The sequence below is a fragment of the Bos javanicus genome, chromosome 1 (assembly GCF_032452875.1).
Source record: "Bos javanicus breed banteng chromosome 1, ARS-OSU_banteng_1.0, whole genome shotgun sequence".
In the NCBI taxonomy this organism is placed as follows: domain Eukaryota; kingdom Metazoa; phylum Chordata; class Mammalia; order Artiodactyla; family Bovidae; genus Bos; species Bos javanicus.
The window spans coordinates 113,808,062-113,826,876 of NC_083868.1; positions in this window are offsets into that span (position 1 = coordinate 113,808,062).

The following is an 18,815-nucleotide window of genomic DNA, read 5'->3' on the forward strand; positions in this document are numbered from 1 at the left end:
CAACAGAGAATGAGATGGTTGGAGGGCATCACCGACTCAATGGGTTTGGATAAGCTCTGGGAGTTGGTGATTGACAGGGAGGCCTGGCATGCTGTGGTTCATGGGGTCACAAAGAGTCGGACATGACTGAGCGACTGAACTGAACTTACATGGGCATGACTGATCATTGGTGATTGATTTAACCTCCAGCTCCTCTTCTCTCCCTGGAAAACCATGGGGTGAGACTCAAAGTTCTACCCTGTACCCTGGCATTGGTTTGACTGGTAACCAACCACAATCTTTAGGTTGGTGAGTGTGATCCAAAAGTCACCTCACTAAGGTAACTCTATGACTTTTACACAGACAATTCTGAGAATTTTAGTAGCTCTGTGCCAGAAATGGGGATAATTTCAGTTCAGTTCAGTCACTCAGTCATGTCTGACTCTTTGCAACCCCATGAATCACAGCACAACAGGCCTCCCTGTCCATCACCAACTCCCAGAGTTTACTCAAACTCATGTCCATCGAGTCAGTGATGCCATCCAGCCATCTCATCCTCTGTCATCCCCTTCTCTTCCTGTCCCCAATCCTTCCTAGCATCAGGGTTTTTTTCCAATGAGTCAACTCTTCGCATCAGGTGGCCAAAGTATTAGAGTTTCAGCTTTAGCATCAGTCCTTCCAATGAACACCCAGGACTGATCTCCCTTAGAATGGACTGGTTGGATCCCCTTGCAGTCCAAGGGACTCTCAAGAGTCTTCTCCAACACCACAGTTCAAAAGCATCAATTCTTCAGCACTCAGCTTTCTTCATATACATATATATATCCTAGTATAAATCACAACATCACACTGTGGAACCTAACAGATTTTGTGTTCCCAAAGTACGACGGTGAGACAGCACTGGGTAAACATTTTCAGTCCAAAAGGGAGAAATCAGGAAGAAGAAACAGGGATGGGTCCCAAGCAATCTAGTACCCAGCAAGGTAAATTGCATCAGATCCCAAGACTCAGGATTAAGCCCCTTTGATTTAATGACCCACCTTCCAGATCCACTGGAGCAGGAGTCCAGCTCTCATGGCACTGCTGCCCGAGGGTTGCACCACTAAAAGCTTTGCTGGGCAGGGATGTTATCCCAAAGGCTCCTGGTAGCTCTGTCCTCTTGGCTCTGGAAGATCCCATCCTCATAGCACTGATTAGAATTTCCTATCTTTATCCTCTTTAATCAAACCTGGCAATGTCAGTGCTCAGATAATCCCATAATCTCTTTCAGTTCAGTCCCTCAATCTTGTCCAACTCTTTTCGACCCCATGGACTGCAGCACGCCAGGCTTCCCTGTCCATCACCAACTCCCAGAGCTTGCTCAAACTCATGTCCATAGAATCAATGATGCCATCCAACCATCTCATCCTCTGTAGTCCCCTTCTCCTCCTGTCTTCAATCTTTCCCAGCATCAGGGTCTTTTCCAATGAGTTTTATAATAATTTCTTTATTGTGTGAGAAATTTCTTTATTGTGAGAGAGCCCTTGGTGTTCTCTTCTGAAATGGTTTCTTATTTTATTTTATTTTTTTTTTTTTTGCAATTTGGCCAGGATGAATACTATCTAAATCTTAAAGTTTTGGTTCATTTCTGATGAACAGTTCATTACTTACTTCTTCTCTTTTCCTGATTTTTACAATCACTCAGGAGGAATCAACCTTAATACTTTGCTTAGAAATCTCCTTAGCTAAATATCCAATTTCATCATTTGAAAGTTCTGCCTTCTGCACAAAACTGTAATATGAACACAGTTCAGCCAAATTCTTAGAATTGCCCTCCCTCCAATTTTCAATAATGTGTTTCCATTTGAGACCTTGTTACTGAGTCCAAGTTTGTACTGCTCACTGCACCACAGGACAGTAAATTGAGAGACAGGTTACTGGAGCAAGGACTAGTGACTTTACTTAGAAAGCCAGCAGACCAAGAAAATGGTGAACTGGTGTCCCAAAGAACTGTCTTCTCCAAGTTAGAATTCAGGCTTCTTTTATACTAATAATTGAAAGTGTTAGTTGCTCAGTCATGTCTGACTCTTTGTGACCCCACCGACTGTAGCCTGCCAGGCTCCTCTGTCCATGGAATTCTCCAGGCAAGAATATTGGAGTGGGTAGCCATTCCCTACATCAGGGGATCTTCCTGACCCAGGGATCAAACCTGGGTCTCCTGCATTGTAGGCAGATTCTCTACCTTCTGAGACACCAGGGAAGACCTTTCTTTTTTAATACTAAAAAGGGAGAGAGTAAAGCCCTGGTTCTGACCAGACTCAGAAGGCGATGTGCTAATTTCTTCCTTCCTGCCTCCAGGCCAGGTCAGGACATTTTTTTTCTGTGAGCTAAACAAAGATATGTTAGCTTAAGGTTTATCACCTGGGAGTCAGGGTTCCCAGAGATGGGCCATTATGTATAATTTACACTTATAATTTTGGCAATGTCCCTTTAAAGTTTCTTTCCTATCACAATGTCACCAGAAATGGCCCCTAATGTCCATATTTTTATACCATTCTGTTAATAATTATTTGTATATTCTCTAAGAAGATGGAAACTTTCCCTCCAGGTCTCTTCTCTTCTTGTTATGAGTCCTCAAAAATTAAACTTTTTAAAACTCCCTTCATAGCAATGTTGGGTTCTTCTAGTATGCATCTCAAAACTCTTCCAGACTCTACTCATTACCAGTTCCAAATCTACCACCCCATTTGTAGGCATTTCTTATAGCAGCACCCCACTTCTCAGTACCAAGATCTGTCTTACTGTGGGAACCAGTAATATATGAAGAGATTTACTATAAGGAGTTGACTCACACAGATTTCAAGGCTGAGAAGTCCCAGGATCTGCCATCAGCAAGCTGAAGACCAAGGAGAACCAATGGTATGGCTGTAGTCTGAGTCCAAACCTAAGAACAAAGAGAGCCAATGATTTAATTCCAGTTCAAGTCCAGAAGTCCAGTTCAATGGCAGAAGAAGACCAATGTCCTAACTCAAAAACATTTAGGAAGAGAGAGCACACTCTCTCTTATTCTGTCTTTCCTTTCTACGCAAGCCTTCAAGGATTGGCTGCAGACCACCAAGAAGAGCACTCTGCTTTATTCTACTTATTCAAATGTTAATCCCATCTAAGAATACCCTCACAGACACACCCAGAATAATGTTTAACCAAATATCTGGGCACCCCATGACCCAGACCATCTGACACATAAAATTAATCATCACAGTGTGAATGGAAGAGCTCCTGGGGATTGAAGTTGGATGGGCAGGGCTGGAGCCATTTAAGAGCCTACGTGGTGAGCCTTCTAAGGCTTTTTGTTCTCTCTTTGCTAATAAGGAAGCATTTAAAAGTATTTTAGCAGCAAGGATGTATGATCAGAACTGTGTTTTAATTTCTTATTAATATTGATGGTGGTGATATAAATTTTTTCAGAAATTCACACAAAAGACCCAGAAGTCTGGTTAAAACACGGCAATATTTAGAGGCACTCTAGATTCTCATCCCCAACTTCAGCACTTATTATTGTTGTGAATTTGTCAAGTTACTTAACCTCTTTCTAAGTCTCAGTTCTTCCATCAGTAATTAGAGAAACTGCGCAGAGTCCTGTGGATCAAATGCTATCACGACTAAAATAACTGGAAAAAAGTACCTTTCCCCAGATGTTAGTTCTCCTACCCTCTCTGTGGACACAGTCAACCTAGATTTGCTGCCTACATCAGAGCATATTTTCATCAGTAAAGGAAACAGTATTAAGAAATTATATTTCTGTGTTTGGAATTTCATTTTATTATTTATAAAAAAGAGAGTTGACTGATAGAAGCAAGTGGACTGCTTTGTGTTTTATTATAAAAAATTTCAAACATGCACAGGAGAGAGTATAGTTCATGAACTTTTATTTACACATCACAGACTATCAAGATTTTTGCATACGTGCTTTATTGATGGCTTTCTGTGAAGTATTTCAAGCACCACACGTCACACACACCATAGTGTACCTACACTAAAAGTATGGGTATATTGCTGCATAATTAAAATGCATTATCACACCTAACAACACTAAGTAAATATTCATGTGTTCTCAACAATAGCGATAGTTCTGTGTGCTTTTCAAACTATTCACATTATGTGCTAAGTTATTTCAGTCATGTCTGACTCTTTGCGACACTATGGACTGCAGCCCTCCAGGCTCCTCTGTCCATAGAATTCTTCAGGCAAGAATACTGGAGTGGGTTGCCATGCTCTCCTCCAGGGGATCTTCTTGACCCAGGGATTGAACCCATGTCTCTTAAGTCTCCTGCATTGGCAGGCAGTTTCTTTACCACCAGCGCCACCTGGGAAGCTCCATTCATATTATAGGGGCTTCATTAATAAATGCACAGAAATTGATGGACAAAAAATAATCTATCATTTCTAAATATATGCATAATCTTAATAGTCCCCACAAAAAGAGCTGTTCAGTTAGATTGGCTTATAATTTGAAATACAGGGTTTAGTGTGAGTTAATGATATTCACACAAAGACTTGTGCCATTGATGGTGATGACAGTTTAAATGTGACAAATCAATACTAATGCAAAAGTAGAAGCCACAGGGAAGGCTTCAGAACATTACCAGCAGGCTAGCTTTCCTTGTATTCTCTGTAAAAGCTTGTATTTTACCTTAATTAAAAAGCCATTGACATTCAATTCAGTGATGTGTGTGTATGTGTGACAGAATATGTATATATGTGTGTGTGTGTATATATATACACTCTTTTTAAGTGAAGTTATTGGAAAGCAATACTTTCTTCATAAATTAGAATAACAAAGCCTTATTGTTGAACTTGTTTTTGTACAACTACTCAAGTTGAAAATGTCTTTATCCTTGAAACTGACTTTATCCTAGTCATGGATTGGTGGCGTTTAATATTCAAGCTTCCTCATTCTTTTTTTGAAAGTCTGTCACAGGAGAATTGCATGTAGAATATATAATGATTTATTTAGTCTCGCAGCCCCTCATACGTGGGAACCAAGAAAAGAAAAGGAAGACAAGCTGATTCTCTCTTATTAATAGAAACAACTGTCTGTGAATTAAATAACTGACAGTACAAAATTAAAAATAGTGACATAAGAATCTGATTTTTAAAGTGTTTTTGCTATTCATAGCATCCATCCAGATTTTAGAAAATTTATTTATTTATTTATTTAATTTCTCTGGATGCTCTGGGTCTTCACTGCTTTTTGTGGGCTTTCTCTGGTTGTGGTGAGCAGGAGCTATTCTTTGCTATAGTGCTTGGGCTTCTCATTGCAATGGCTTCTCTCGTTGTGGAGAACGGGGTCTCGGGTGCGTGGGCTTCGTTAGTTGACACATGGGCTCAGTAGTTGTGGCACATGGACTTGGTCGCTGTGGTGCATATGGAACCCTCTGGGGCCAGGGACTGAACTCACATACCCCGCATTGGCAAGAACATTCTCTTAGCACCCTTGGCATGTGTGCTAAGGGCAGAGGACATAAGATGACTGGAAAATGAAAGTCAGCCATATTGCCATATTCTGAGTATAAGTGTGGTGGCTTAGAAATACTCTTTGAAATTCCGGGGGTTACACATAAGCCAGTTAACTCTGCAGCCGTGTCCTTCATAAGTTTCAGCAACAAGCAACCAGGCCTAGCTTTGATATGATTGCAAGATGATTTTGGCGTCAAAAAGACAAGAAGCCACTTGACATCCCCATTAGGACGTTTAATAGCTGTCTCATACTCATCTCCCCAAACTCATGTCCTATCAAGACTCCCCCTGCCTTAACAGCTCAGGCTAAGAAGCTCTACTTAGACTAGCTTTGAGTCTTTTTTCTCTCACAGCCCATGTCCAGGGTTCAGGGAATCCTGCAAGCTCTACCTTTAAAACATATTCAGAACTCAATCACTTCATCACCACCTGGGTCCAAGTCACTACATGTCTCCTCTGGATTATTGTAGTAGCCACTTAATTGGTGCCTGTTTTCCCTCTGGTCTCTCTGTAGTCTTTCCTCAACACAGCAGCCAGGATGCTTTGTTCTAATTTTTAGGTTCCCTACTTGAAACTGTCCAAAGACTTCTAATGCCCGAGTAAAGTCTGCAGTCTGTGTTATGACCTATGAGGCTCCACTTGATCTGATTTTCAGGTTACTTTGCTCCCCCTCGTTCATTTATCCTTCAGCACACTAGACACACCATGTCCCAGGAATTTTGTACTTGTTACTCTCTCTGTCAAGAACATCCCTCCCTCCCCCAGGATAGCCACACTGCTGGCTGTCTCATCTCCTTCAAAGTTTTACTTAAATATCTTCTTGGTGAGGCCTTCCCAGGCCTCCTCATTTAAACTTGCAATCTCCTGCAATGTTCATTCTTCTTTTCCCCAGCTTTCTTTTCCAGGTAGCATTTTTCACCACCTAAGCCATGACTTTTTTTGTTTATATACATACCTTTATTGTCTATCTCCTCAACTACATTATAAGCTCTCTGAGACAGACGGCTTTTTAAAATTGCTACATCTCTTGTGATAACAAGAGTGTCTCATATATGCACACTCAGTCACTCAGTTGTGTCTGACTCTTTGTGACTCTGTGGACTGTAGCCCACAAGGCTCCTCTGTCCATGGGATTTTTTAGGCAAGAATACTGAAGTGGGTTGCCATTTCCTCCTCCAGGATCTGACATATATGAACAAAGGTACCCACGGAGCTGTTTAGCCGTATTTTGCATTATATATTTTTTAAAACATGCTGCCATACTTTATAACATTTTCTTTTCACATCCAACAATTTGGCATAGAACTCTTTCCACATTTTTTACATTTTAAAGGTAGAGCTTGCAGGATTGTTAGAGAGTTGGACCATAAAGAAAACTGAGCACTGAAGAATTGATGCTTTTGAACTGCGGTGTTGGAGAAGACTCTTGAGAGTCCCTTGGACTGCAAAGAGATCAAACTAGTCAATCCTAAAGGAAATCAGTCCTGAATATTCATTGGAAGGATTGATGCTAAAGTTGAAGCTCCAATACTTTGTTCACCTGATGCAAAGTACTGACTCATTTGAAAAGACCCTGATGTTGGGAAAGATTGAAGGCAGGAGGAGAAGGGGATGACAGAGGATGAGATGGTTGGATAGCATTTCTGACTCGATGGACGAGAGTTCAAGCAAGCTCCGGGAGTTGGTGATGGGTAGGGAGGCCTGGTGTGCTGCAGTCCGTGGGGTCGCAAAGAGTCAGACATGACTGAATGACTAAACTAAACTGAGCTGAAAACATGCTACCATACTGTATACACTTTCTTTTCATATCCAATAATTTGGCATAGAACTCTTTCCACATTAGGATGTGGCTCAGCCTCATCTGTTGGAATTGCAGTATGCCTTATATGGATATGAGCTTCCCTGGTGGCTTAGTTGGTAAAGAATCCACCTGCAATGCAGGAAACCTGGGTTCAATCCCTGAGTTGGGAACATCTCCTGGAGAAGGGAAGGCTACGCACTCCAATATTCTTGCCCGGAGAATCCCATGGACAGAGGAGCCTGGCATGGCACCTCCATGGGGGTGCAAGAAGTTGGACATGACTGAGTGACTTTCACTTTCAACTGATATAGGTCAGGAATTAAAGGACGTTTGAATTATTTCCAATTTTTAATAAAGACACTGTAACATGCATGTTCTGTACCTGATTGCTTGAGCATATGAGACTGTATTTCTTTAGGGTAAGCCGATTTGTGTTTTTTCACCTTTGCTAAGCTGGAACTTGGAGAAGGCAATGGCACCCCACTCCAGTACTCTTGCCTAGAAAATCCCATGGACAGAGGAGCTTGGTAGGCTTCAGTCCATGGGGTCGTGAAGAGTCAGACACGACTGAATGACTTCACTTTTACTTTTCACTTTCATGCACTGGAGAAGGAAATGGCAACCCACTCCAGTGTTCTAGCCTGGAGAATCCCAGGGATCGGGGAGCCTGGTGGGCTGCCATCTATGGGGTCGCACAGAGTCGGACACGAATGAAGCGACTTAGCAGCAGCAGCAGCAAGCTGGAACTATGTTTCCTGGAACTCCCTCTCTTATATAGTTCCTACATACTAAATCTCTAAGAAGCATTTTTTCATGAAATTTGAAGGTGGAAGTTATCAGTAGCCATATTGTTTTTATACTTGAAAAGTCGGTCTGGGCACCATGTGCTGCCTCTGCTCACGCACCCGAAAACTCAACAACCGGCTCCCACGACAGCCCTGCGGTAGAAACTGAGCCGCACTAGGCCAGCCCAGCCGCACCTTCTCTTTCAGCTTCTCCACCTCCTGGGTAAGGCACATGTTTATTCTGTGATGGCATGCATGGGCTCCTCCTGTAGGACACCCCCACTACTCAACTGAGAGGTTGGTTGGGGCTGCGTCTCATGCAGATTCTTATCCTTCCTCGTGGCTTCAGCCTCAGCCTCCCAGGTTTCAATTCATTCTTCCTTCTCCCACATCACTTCCATCTTCCCCTCCTGACCGTCAGCCTTTGGATTTCATGCTCCAGGTCCAGACATATAAACAATAGCAATGTACTGACTGTGCAGCCAGCTCCCACAGTTGCACAGGATCAAGCCAAATACATGTATTTATATACCAATGGTCCTGCTTCTCTGTTGAAATGTTGATTGATGCAGGTAGATATTGAAAAACAAATTTTCTAGGTTTTAGATGGTTTTCATTTTAATAGATTAGAAGATGGATCTCTCATCTATGAAACATTGGAAGCATTTTCTCCCAGGGATCTATAAATTATGAAACTTGCACCTTAACAACATGAAAAAAGTGCTTCCCTGGTGGCTCAGATGGTAAAGCTTCTGCCTGCAATGTGGGAGACCTGGGTTTGATCCCTGGGTTGGGAAGATCCCCTGGAAAAGGAAATGGCAACCCACTCCAGTACTTTTGTCTGGAAAATCCTATGGACAGAGGAGTCTGGTAGGCTACAGTCCATGGGGTCGCAAGCAGTTGGACATGACTGAGTGACTTCACTTTGACTTTTTAACAACATGATCAGATAGTGGAGTGTGTTTCTTGCTGAGAAAGGTGGCTATGGAGGAAACCAGGGAAGGGAAACAAGAGTAACATGAGACCAAATGCTGTGTAGTCCTCATTTGCACAGCTGGCCTCAGTTAACAGGACCACTGTGAATCAATTTACATTTTTAAATACTGCCTTTACAATGCCAGAAATCAGAAACGTAATTTCCACAAAATAAAAGCTTAGATTTTTTTTTTTTCTGTTGAATGTCACTGAAGTTTTGTTGTTCATGAACAAAAGCAATTTTCCTCAGTGTGTGCATTCTTACCCTTGGCAGATGTGGGACAGATGTTTTTACTATCGACACATGGAGACTTACAGGAAAAACACCCTTCTAATTACTCAAAGCAGACAAAAACTGTGTTTCATAACTTAGTGATGAAGTAAAAAACATGTCTCATGGCTTAAAACATTCATATTAACATGCCATAATAGTCTGTTGTTCCTTTGATCACATCTATGTTCTAAGAGTCAGTTCTATATATCTCTGTCTTTATGGAGGCCCAGTGAGATGCTTTAAACTCTAGCCTCTTTGTTATTACTGATTGAAGTGAATTTTGGAAAACAGAGTCCTCTTTAGATTTTCTAGTTTCCCTCTGCTATAAAGAATTTGTGTCAAGCAGTAGTCCCTAAAGTTGTCAATAACAAAAGGCCATTTTAAAAGGTGAAGATGAGGGGAAGGAGAGGGTGGGATGAATGGAGAGAGTAGCAGGGAAGCATGTACATTACCATACGTAAGATGGATAGCTGGTGGGAATTTGCTGTCTGACTCCGGAAACTCAAACCAGGGCTCTGTGATGGCTTGGAAGGGTGAGATGGGATGGGGATGGTAGGGAGGTTCAGGATGAAGGGGACCTGTGTATACCTATGGCTGATTCATATCAATGTACAGCAGAAGCCAGCATAATATTGTAAAGCAATTATCCTTCAATTACAACTAATTTTTTTTTTAACTGAAGGAGCTTTCTTCTTTTGGACAAATGTTTGGTTGGAGGGATATGCTTAACAGAACAGGGCCTGCCTGCCTCTTATGGTGCACATTCTGAATTCCCATAGTCAACCTGGCAAATGTAGCTTCACCATAGGAAGTGACTGTGGCTGACCCAGAGAGTCCCAGAAATGGGGTCCACATATGCCTTTAACAGAATCTACATGTCTTGATGACTTACACTCACAATGAGCAAGAGCCAATTCTTGTGAGATTTATGTTTTATTTTGCAAAAATTAGATGAATTCAGATACTAAGCCGAAGGTTAATTGTTATCGCTCTCCACACGGCAACTTTGTGGATCTCTGGAGAGCTCTACCTCTTATCTCACTGGCAGCCAAGGGCCCAGCACCGCTGGGAAACAGCAGGAGTTTAAGCTGCTCTACGATGAGACACTTCACAAAACAGTCCTGCTTGTATTCCAGAGGCACCTGTTAAGTCACTCTCCAGGGAATCTGCAAACACGTTCTAGCCTTCTCAGGTGAAAGTTAGGGATGTGTTCAAGCTTGGGAACAGCTTTACTGATAATGTATGAAATCTGAACAGAGTTCTGGAGTGTCTGCCCTGATCTGGTCCCTAAAATACTTAGAAATAGGTGTCTTCACTTCTTAGAAATTCTTTTTTCTTTTTAAAACACCATGAAGGTTCATTATAGTTGAGAAATGCCCCTTTTTTTCTAGAGCATTTCTGGTCTAAGGTTCTGGGTTTGGTCTTTCTAGCCATCTAAATTTTCTGTGAGCAGGGCACATTCAGCCAGTCCTGGTTTCCCTAGAATACACTCTGCATTTGCAGTCCTATGATTTAGTTTTCCTTCTCCTGAGGAGAAAATAACTTACTTTCTAGCCCTGACTCTGATGTCATTTCCTTTCCTCTTCATGCCACAGAGGATTCCATTCTGGAAAGTGGCATTTACGCTTCTGGGAAAGGTGAGATATGGTATACAGAGTTCATATAGAACTTTGGGTCCAGAGTAGACATTGGCACAGCAGTTAACTCAGATGCTGTTTGATACCAGCCAGCTCATTCTCACTCACCTCTTCCCTCTGCCAGAGAGTACCTCCAACCCTGACAGGCATACCCTGACACCCAAAGTTTCACATCTGTCTTCCCCTGCCTAGCTTTCTCTGCTCATTGGTCTTGAAGACACAGCCCCAAGCATGGGTCTCTAGGGACCTCATTTCACGGAGTGGTGGTGAAGAGGAGGGATCTCAGAACCAGACTGTGTGGGTTCCAGACCTGGCTTTTCATTTACTCATTGTGTAAACTCAGGCAAGTTACTTGATCTCTTTGTATCTCAGTTCCCTTATCTGTAAAATGAGGATTAAAATATTTTATCTACCACAAGTGTTGTCTGTGTTTACTGAATTAATGTGTCTGCTTTCTTGAATAGTGCTGGCCACTAGTAAGTACTATGTAAGGGTTAGCTAATATATTCTGACATTTTTAAAATACTACAGTTATTTCCTAAGTATTTCTTTTTTTTAAAGGACAGTTCTGGATTATTGGTCTTTTTTTTTTTCTTTTTTTAAGTTAAAAGAATGTCCAGATTCTTCAACCCTCTCTTTCCTTTCTCCTTTTTACTTTCCTTTTAATTTCCTCTCTGTACCTGCATAGGACAAAATGAGTCTACCTGGCTGATTCCTGGTGCAAAGGGTTCCTTGGGTAGCACTTTGGAAACTGTGATGGTCTTAAAGATGTGTCTCATAATGCATCCCAATGTTGTAACATGACACCAATGGTTTTCTTTATCTAGCAGCAACAACCACGCAGAAGTAGGAGGAGATACTTACCATGGACTGGATCTTGTGATAGGCATATATATAGACCTATAATCTGTCTCTTTACAAACTTAATCTTAACATTTAGAGACATGATTGTAAATACCAGATGCAACAGTTACAGGGGTGGAAGTGATCTCCTCTGGGAAGGGAAACTGGGGGAAGGGATAGGTGGCCCAGAACTGCAATTGTCTTTTTGTACACTGTAGAATGATTTGACTTCCACCTGTTTCTTCTGCTATTTATCATCATTATCAAGAAACATGCTTATACTTTCATTTCTTGATTTTTTTTTCAGTTTTATACATTATCCTATGGTTTCCTGTAATTGGGAAATGAAGATTTAGCTCTCTTACAGCCCTTCTCCCATCATCTCAATATATTTCAGTTAGCTCAATACTGTATTTAGACAGTGTACTGACTGTAAATATTATTTACAGCTGAGCCATGTAGTATGTAGTGCACCTCTTTTATTGTACAATGCTGAGCATCCTTGGAGTGAAGAGCCATTATTTCTATTTATCAGTCACTTATTCAGCACCCTTGATATCTTCAAACACACCAGGTAATTACCAGATTTGGTTTTGTTCATGCTATTTTTCCTCCAGCTCCCCATCTTCTTGCCCTAAGCCAGTAGTTACCTGGGTCTCTCCTCACCATCACCAGAAAACAGTACTGTGAATTGTTTTACTTCTATCTTTTGTTGGATTCTGGTTTTTTGAGTCTTATGTCTTCCTTTTTTTGATCAAGTGGAGCACATTCTCCACTAGTCTCCTGAGAAAGGGAACAGAGAAGATAAATTTGTTGAGGCTTTTCACATGTGCATATCTATTATCACATATACTCAAAACAATCGGCAAAGTAGTTTTATTATACTTAGCTTATTGGTAAGAAAACTGAAGTTTAAAGAGGTTTAAGAAATCTTCCCAACCTCACAAAACCTCACACACAGGGAAGTAGAACTGAGAAGGAAACTGGCAGAGTTGTATACATGCAGGCACACACATACGATATAGAATTGGCTAGTACCGTTTATCCTTAATTAATTTTATTTTTACAGAAACAAATTTTAGAGAATTAATCTGAAGAGTATAAATCTTTTTTCATTCATTTAATTTTTTTCTTTCTAGCTTTGCCTTGACAATTAATTCACCATTCTTTTTGAATGATAATCCTAGATAAAAATGTCACTTTCTATAATTAGAATACCAGCTTGAATATTAAAAGATAATAATCAATGGAGAAAGTTTACAGATACAACAAATTGAGTTTGACTATTCCATGTCAAATGAATGTTCAGATCAGATCAGATCAGTCGCTCAGTCGTGTCCGACTCTTTGTGACCCCATGAATCGCAGCACGCCAGGCCTCCCTGTCCATCACCAACTCCCAGAGTTCACTCAGACTCACATCCATAGAGTCAGTGATGCCATCCAGCCATCTCATCCTCTGTCGTCCCCTTCTCCTCTTGCTCCCAATCCCTCCCAGCATCAGGGTCTTTTCCAATGAGTCAACTCTTCGCATGAGGTGGCCAAAATACTGGAGTTTCAGCTTCAGCATCATTCCCTCCAAAGAAACCCCAGGGCTGATCTCCTTTAGAATGGACTGGTTGGATCTCCTTGCAGTCCAAGAGACTCTCAAGTTGGATATTTAATTTTTTTTTCATGGGCATGATATAAATAGCAATAATACTACAAGGATTTATAGCTTCTGAGTAATTAAACAACTTATCTTAGAAATACTGGCTACAGTTTTTATTAGAGAAACAATCCTTCACTCTAAATTCTTTATTGAATCATGTGACTATTGAAATTGAAGACTAGGTAATGGCCTTAGATGGACAGGGAAGCCTGGCGTGCTGCAGTCCATGCGGGTTGCAAAGAGTCTGACACAACTGAGCGACTGAACTGAATGGCCTTAGATGACCTTGGGTTCTCTTCGTTAGCCCTAACATGTTAAAACCACGTCACATAAAAATGAGGAATAGTGTGTAAAGGGGATACCAATGATCAGTTCTTCCATAACTGTTATAAACTGAATGTTTGTGTTACCCCAGTGTTCATATGTTGAAGCCCTAACCCCTAGTGTGATGGAATTTGGAGACCAGGCTTTTGGGAGGTAATTGGGGTTAGATGAGGCTGTGGGGGTGTGGCCCCCCAGTGGAATAGTACCCTTATAAGCAGACAAGGAGAGACCAGAGTATACTCTTTTTCTCCACCATGCAAGGATACTGAGAGAAGGCTACTGTTTACAAACCAGGAAGGTGGAATTAAATTAACTAGCACATTGATCTTGCACTTTCCAGTCTCCAGAACTGTTAGAAATAAATGTTTGTTGTTTAAACTACCCCATCTATGATATTTTGTTATATTAGCCAAAGCACATAAACATAATACCTCATTTATTAAATTTTGGGATATTTTAAAACCTAGGATATTATGACAAGGAACATTTTATATTTAGAACAAACCATTTATGTGTTTGTCTAAAATATCATGTAGTTTGGAGGTCCGTATAGCATTTTTTCAAAATCAGAGCTCTACAGTTGGAAACACTAGGGTTCAAGTTTCACCCCTGCCACCGTTGGCTGTGGGAATCTGAGCAAGTTTCTGCACTTGTGACATAGCATTAATAAGACACATCTTGTAGGGTACTGTGACAGTCAAGAGACTAATGTCCATCAGGTACTTAGCATCATCCTTTGTATGTAATAAGTACATAATTAGATTAGATTGGTTTTTAAAAGTGACTAACATCTCTCTCTCGTTTTTTCCTCTCTCTCTCTCTCCCCTCTTTCCCTCTCTCCCTCTCTGAGGTGGCAAAGTCAGGCCCAAATCAAGAGTAGTTTCTTGACTAAGAAGTCTGTTTTAGTCAGGATCAAATCACAAGGAAGAAAGTACAAAATCTTTTGAACAAGGGAAGTTTACTATAAAGAATTATTAATAGTGGAATGAAGTGACAGCGAAGTAACTTTGAGAGGAAAAGAGGACTGTAAAAGATAGAGGGTTAGCAGATACAGGGAGCACCCACCACATCCTAGGGTGAGATACAGTGTCCGAGGAAGGACCCTCACCCCACCCGGCTGAGATCCAGGCCTCCCTGCGGGGACTAGGTGATGACTAGATGGCAGAAAAGTCACTGTGGAGATGTAGGACTGGCCAGGGATCTTCCCTCCATGTTGTCAGAGAAGGTTGTCCGGAGAAATTATCAAGCCTCAGAACTTGTGATGTGCTGGGGACACCTGCTGACCATTAGATGCTGCTGCAACTGGGAGCTAGGGAGGCTGCCCTCTGCGGGAGTCTAGTCCTCTGCTCTGAACTTCCAGGGCACTGTCAGGTCATCTGAACAAAATACAGGTCAGCCCCTCTGGGTTGCTGAATGATCATACTTGTAAAATCCTAGGCATACATATACCAAAACTTGGAACAGTGACCCAGGCTGGGGTGCCAGCTTGCATTGTCTGGGGCCCATGGTTATGCCACTGCTGCTTGAGTTGAATGCTAGGCAGAGTGTGCTGCACCCAGATATTGGAGAAAGGTGCATGCTTCTGGATCTCAGCACAGAGGGAAAGCAATGGGAGAAAATTACTCTCTGCTGGTGACTGGAAAGAGATCCACCTGAGAACCAAGAAGAGAAAGCTTATTTTTCCCCAAATCTCTCTCTAGAACACTCTAGAGAACACTCTCTAGAACACTCTATGCATGTGTGTGTGCTCAGTTGTGTCTGACCATTTGTGACCCCCATGGAATGTTGCCTGCCAGCCTCTTCTGCCCATGGGATTCTCCAGGCAAGAATCCTGGAGTGGGTTGCCATTGCCCCCTCCAGGGGATCTTCCCAACCCAGGGATTGAACCGGCATCTCCTGTGTCTCCTGCAGTGGCAGGTGGGTTCTTTAACATTGAGCCACCTGGGAAGCCCCGCACTCTCTATAGATGAGGCTTAATATCTTGTTGAGTGGCAAAGGAGAAATATTTGCAGAGCCCAATTCTGTTACCATACTCCATGAAAAAAGGGTGACATTGCAGCTGACCTGTAATCACTTCGGTAACCTGTACCATGTCACAATCAGAAACTCACATACAAAGAAATCATCATATCAGGATAGTGTGCCCAACACTGTGGGCCCTACAGAGGTCAAGAACAGTAATCCTTAATGGGGGATCAATGTGACATATACCACTCCAGGTGTCTGACATCCAAGAAAGAAATTTTAAATCTTATACTCAGAGAACTTAAGGAGAAAGAGAAACAGAGTAGAGAGTTAAGTATGGCCGTACAAACTTTTCACCAAGAAATTACAGATGTGGCTGATTTTTTAAACTACGTTTTTGTGTAATTTATGTCTTTTTAATCATCCACAGACACACTTAAACTGCTTTCTATTTAAGTATTTATTAAATTCCACAATAAAGTATATTTCTCTAAAAGCACTATACACCACAAATAAACATTACTTTAAAATCATACAAAATCATATCACAATATTCCACATGTACCAGTTCTGAATTTCCCAAAGCCTGAACATCACTCCTTGGTAGGTTAGCCAAAACTGTTTTCTTTTTGTTTCTTTGTGATTTTGGTTAAAAAAATTCTTTGTCGCACATCTTATTTCTTGCCAACTTGTCACATTTGTTTTTTTTGGCTATTGCTTCTCTTCAGAAATGCATCTTGATAGGTAAAAGAACATGTTAGAATCCAATAGACCTGGTTTAAATTCCAGGTCTTACATCTTTTAACTTTGTAGGCTTAACCAATTTATCTCTCTAGATCCCTAGTATTTCGGTTTCTTCATCTTTGAAAGGAAAATGTACATAAAAACCATATTCTTACAATGATTAACAGTCATATAACTTACATATAGACATACTCATGGTATTTGGTAGACTGTTGATACACTAGAAACGTTAGTTTATCTTTTGCGGCTTAACTAGCATAAGAAAGGGGAGAACAAAAACTAATCAGTCTGTTTTCTGCTTGTTAATATTTGTGATAATGGAAGTGAGGGGAGGAAATTTTGAAATCATGGAAAAATACAGTTTGGCTGTCATCCATCTGTGGACGTCAGTTTGATGAATAGTCTCTAGAGTGAGAGAGGCGCAGACTTGGTCCTACCAATCAGAAAGTCTTAACAAATCAAGTTGTGAGTTTAGCGTGATGACAAGTCCATTTATTCATCTCTTTCTCTTAGGACTCTGGCTGCTTTGGTGCCCTCAGGAAATGCTATAACATCAGAGTTAGATTAGATATTCTCCATAGGCTTGGTTCTTGGATGTTATTATAACATCCTGAGAGCATACAGAATGTTTATATGCTGGATTCCTCTGGCTTCTTCATGATGAGCTTTCATGATGAGCCAAGGCCAACTGGAATAGCCCATGCAGACAAGATGATACCGTGATAAGCTCACATTCACCAGATGGTCCATTCTCTACTCTCTCCCATGTGGCAAAAAGTGAAACTGCCAGCCTCTTGATTAAACCACCCTTCATCTTCTGTCCCATCCAAAATGTCAACTTCATAAATTATCTACTTCACCCATTCTTCACCCTACAATCCCCTGACTGCACCACATACCTTACACCCGACAACATACCAGAAAACAAATGTTAAAAAATTCCCGAGAGAAAGCAGAACTTCTTGAAGAAAACAGAATTCATTTGTTCTGCTTTCATTTTCCTTACTAATTAAAATAATTTAAAAGCCATACATCATAAGAAAAATAGAACCCATAGGAATGGATTGATACCCAAGATGTATAAGGAGAGAGAAATCAAGCAAATATCTGTTTAAGACAACTTCAAAATCAGCCCCAAATCAATTTTTTTCATGAAATGCTGGAAGAAGTTAATGGAAGATCACAAAATTATTTTCAAAATTATGGAAAACAGTGACTAACAACCCAATTTTTTGAAACAGGGAAGAAGTCCACAAATTTTAGAATAAAAGCTTCACCATGATCATGGGAAAGATTATGCAATGGATTATTAAATGGCAGTTTGTGAGCTCTCAGAAAGGAATGAACGCTCTCTGGAGATCAGCATAGTTTTATACAACTGAATCATGTCAGATCTCACATTTCCTTTACTGACAAGGGTTTTGAATGGGATAGGGCAGCAAAGTGCTTTGGAAATGGTATATATTAACTTCAGAAAGACAGTTACCAAAATATCTCTTGATGTACTTTGGGCAATTCATTAATTTATTTATGATACGGTTAATAAACCCATATTATTTGTCAACGATTATGCTTGCACTATGCAAGATAGAAGAATGTAGCCTGGATGATGATAACTGTGGGTAGATTAAATACTTTCTAAAATATGTATTTCCAAAGTATGTACTAGAATTCTAACAGTTGGGAGTTAGCAAGACTGTAACAGTCCTAGCTGTCCTATATTTTAATGAAAATTCTTAGCTACCAAGAATTGCTCAAGTTTAAGTGACATATTTGAAAACAGAATCAAGGCTGAGTGATAACTTGACAGGGTATAGTGATGGATCAAAACAGACTATGCAAAATTAATTGGAAATGACACAGTATCTAGCACTTAGTTTCAAGAAATCAACTGCACAGGTAATAAAGAATCTTCATTAAAACAGATGCTCAAATGAAAACATCTTAGCTATTTCATTTCCCTGGAAGGCCAGTATTTATTGTGACCTCCCTACCAAAAAGTTGATAGAATTTGAGCTACCTGCTAGAGGCTCAGAGTCGGAATAAGAGTCCATCATATGGACACTACCTTATACTTGTCAGACCATTTCTACCATGTTATGCTCAGCCTTGGGTACTGAATTTTAAAAGGGACAGTCTGTGTCTACCAGCATGCCAAGTTGAAGGCAACTGTCCTATGTATGTTTTGGCAATCTTGTCATAGAGAGTCAACTGAACTAACTGAAGGATGTCTGCACAGAGAAATGAAAACTCTCAAAGGAGATAAAATAATTATCTTTAAATGTTGAAGGGCTGCAATGTGGAAGAGGTGTTTAACCAAGTTTGTGAGCTTGTGGCCT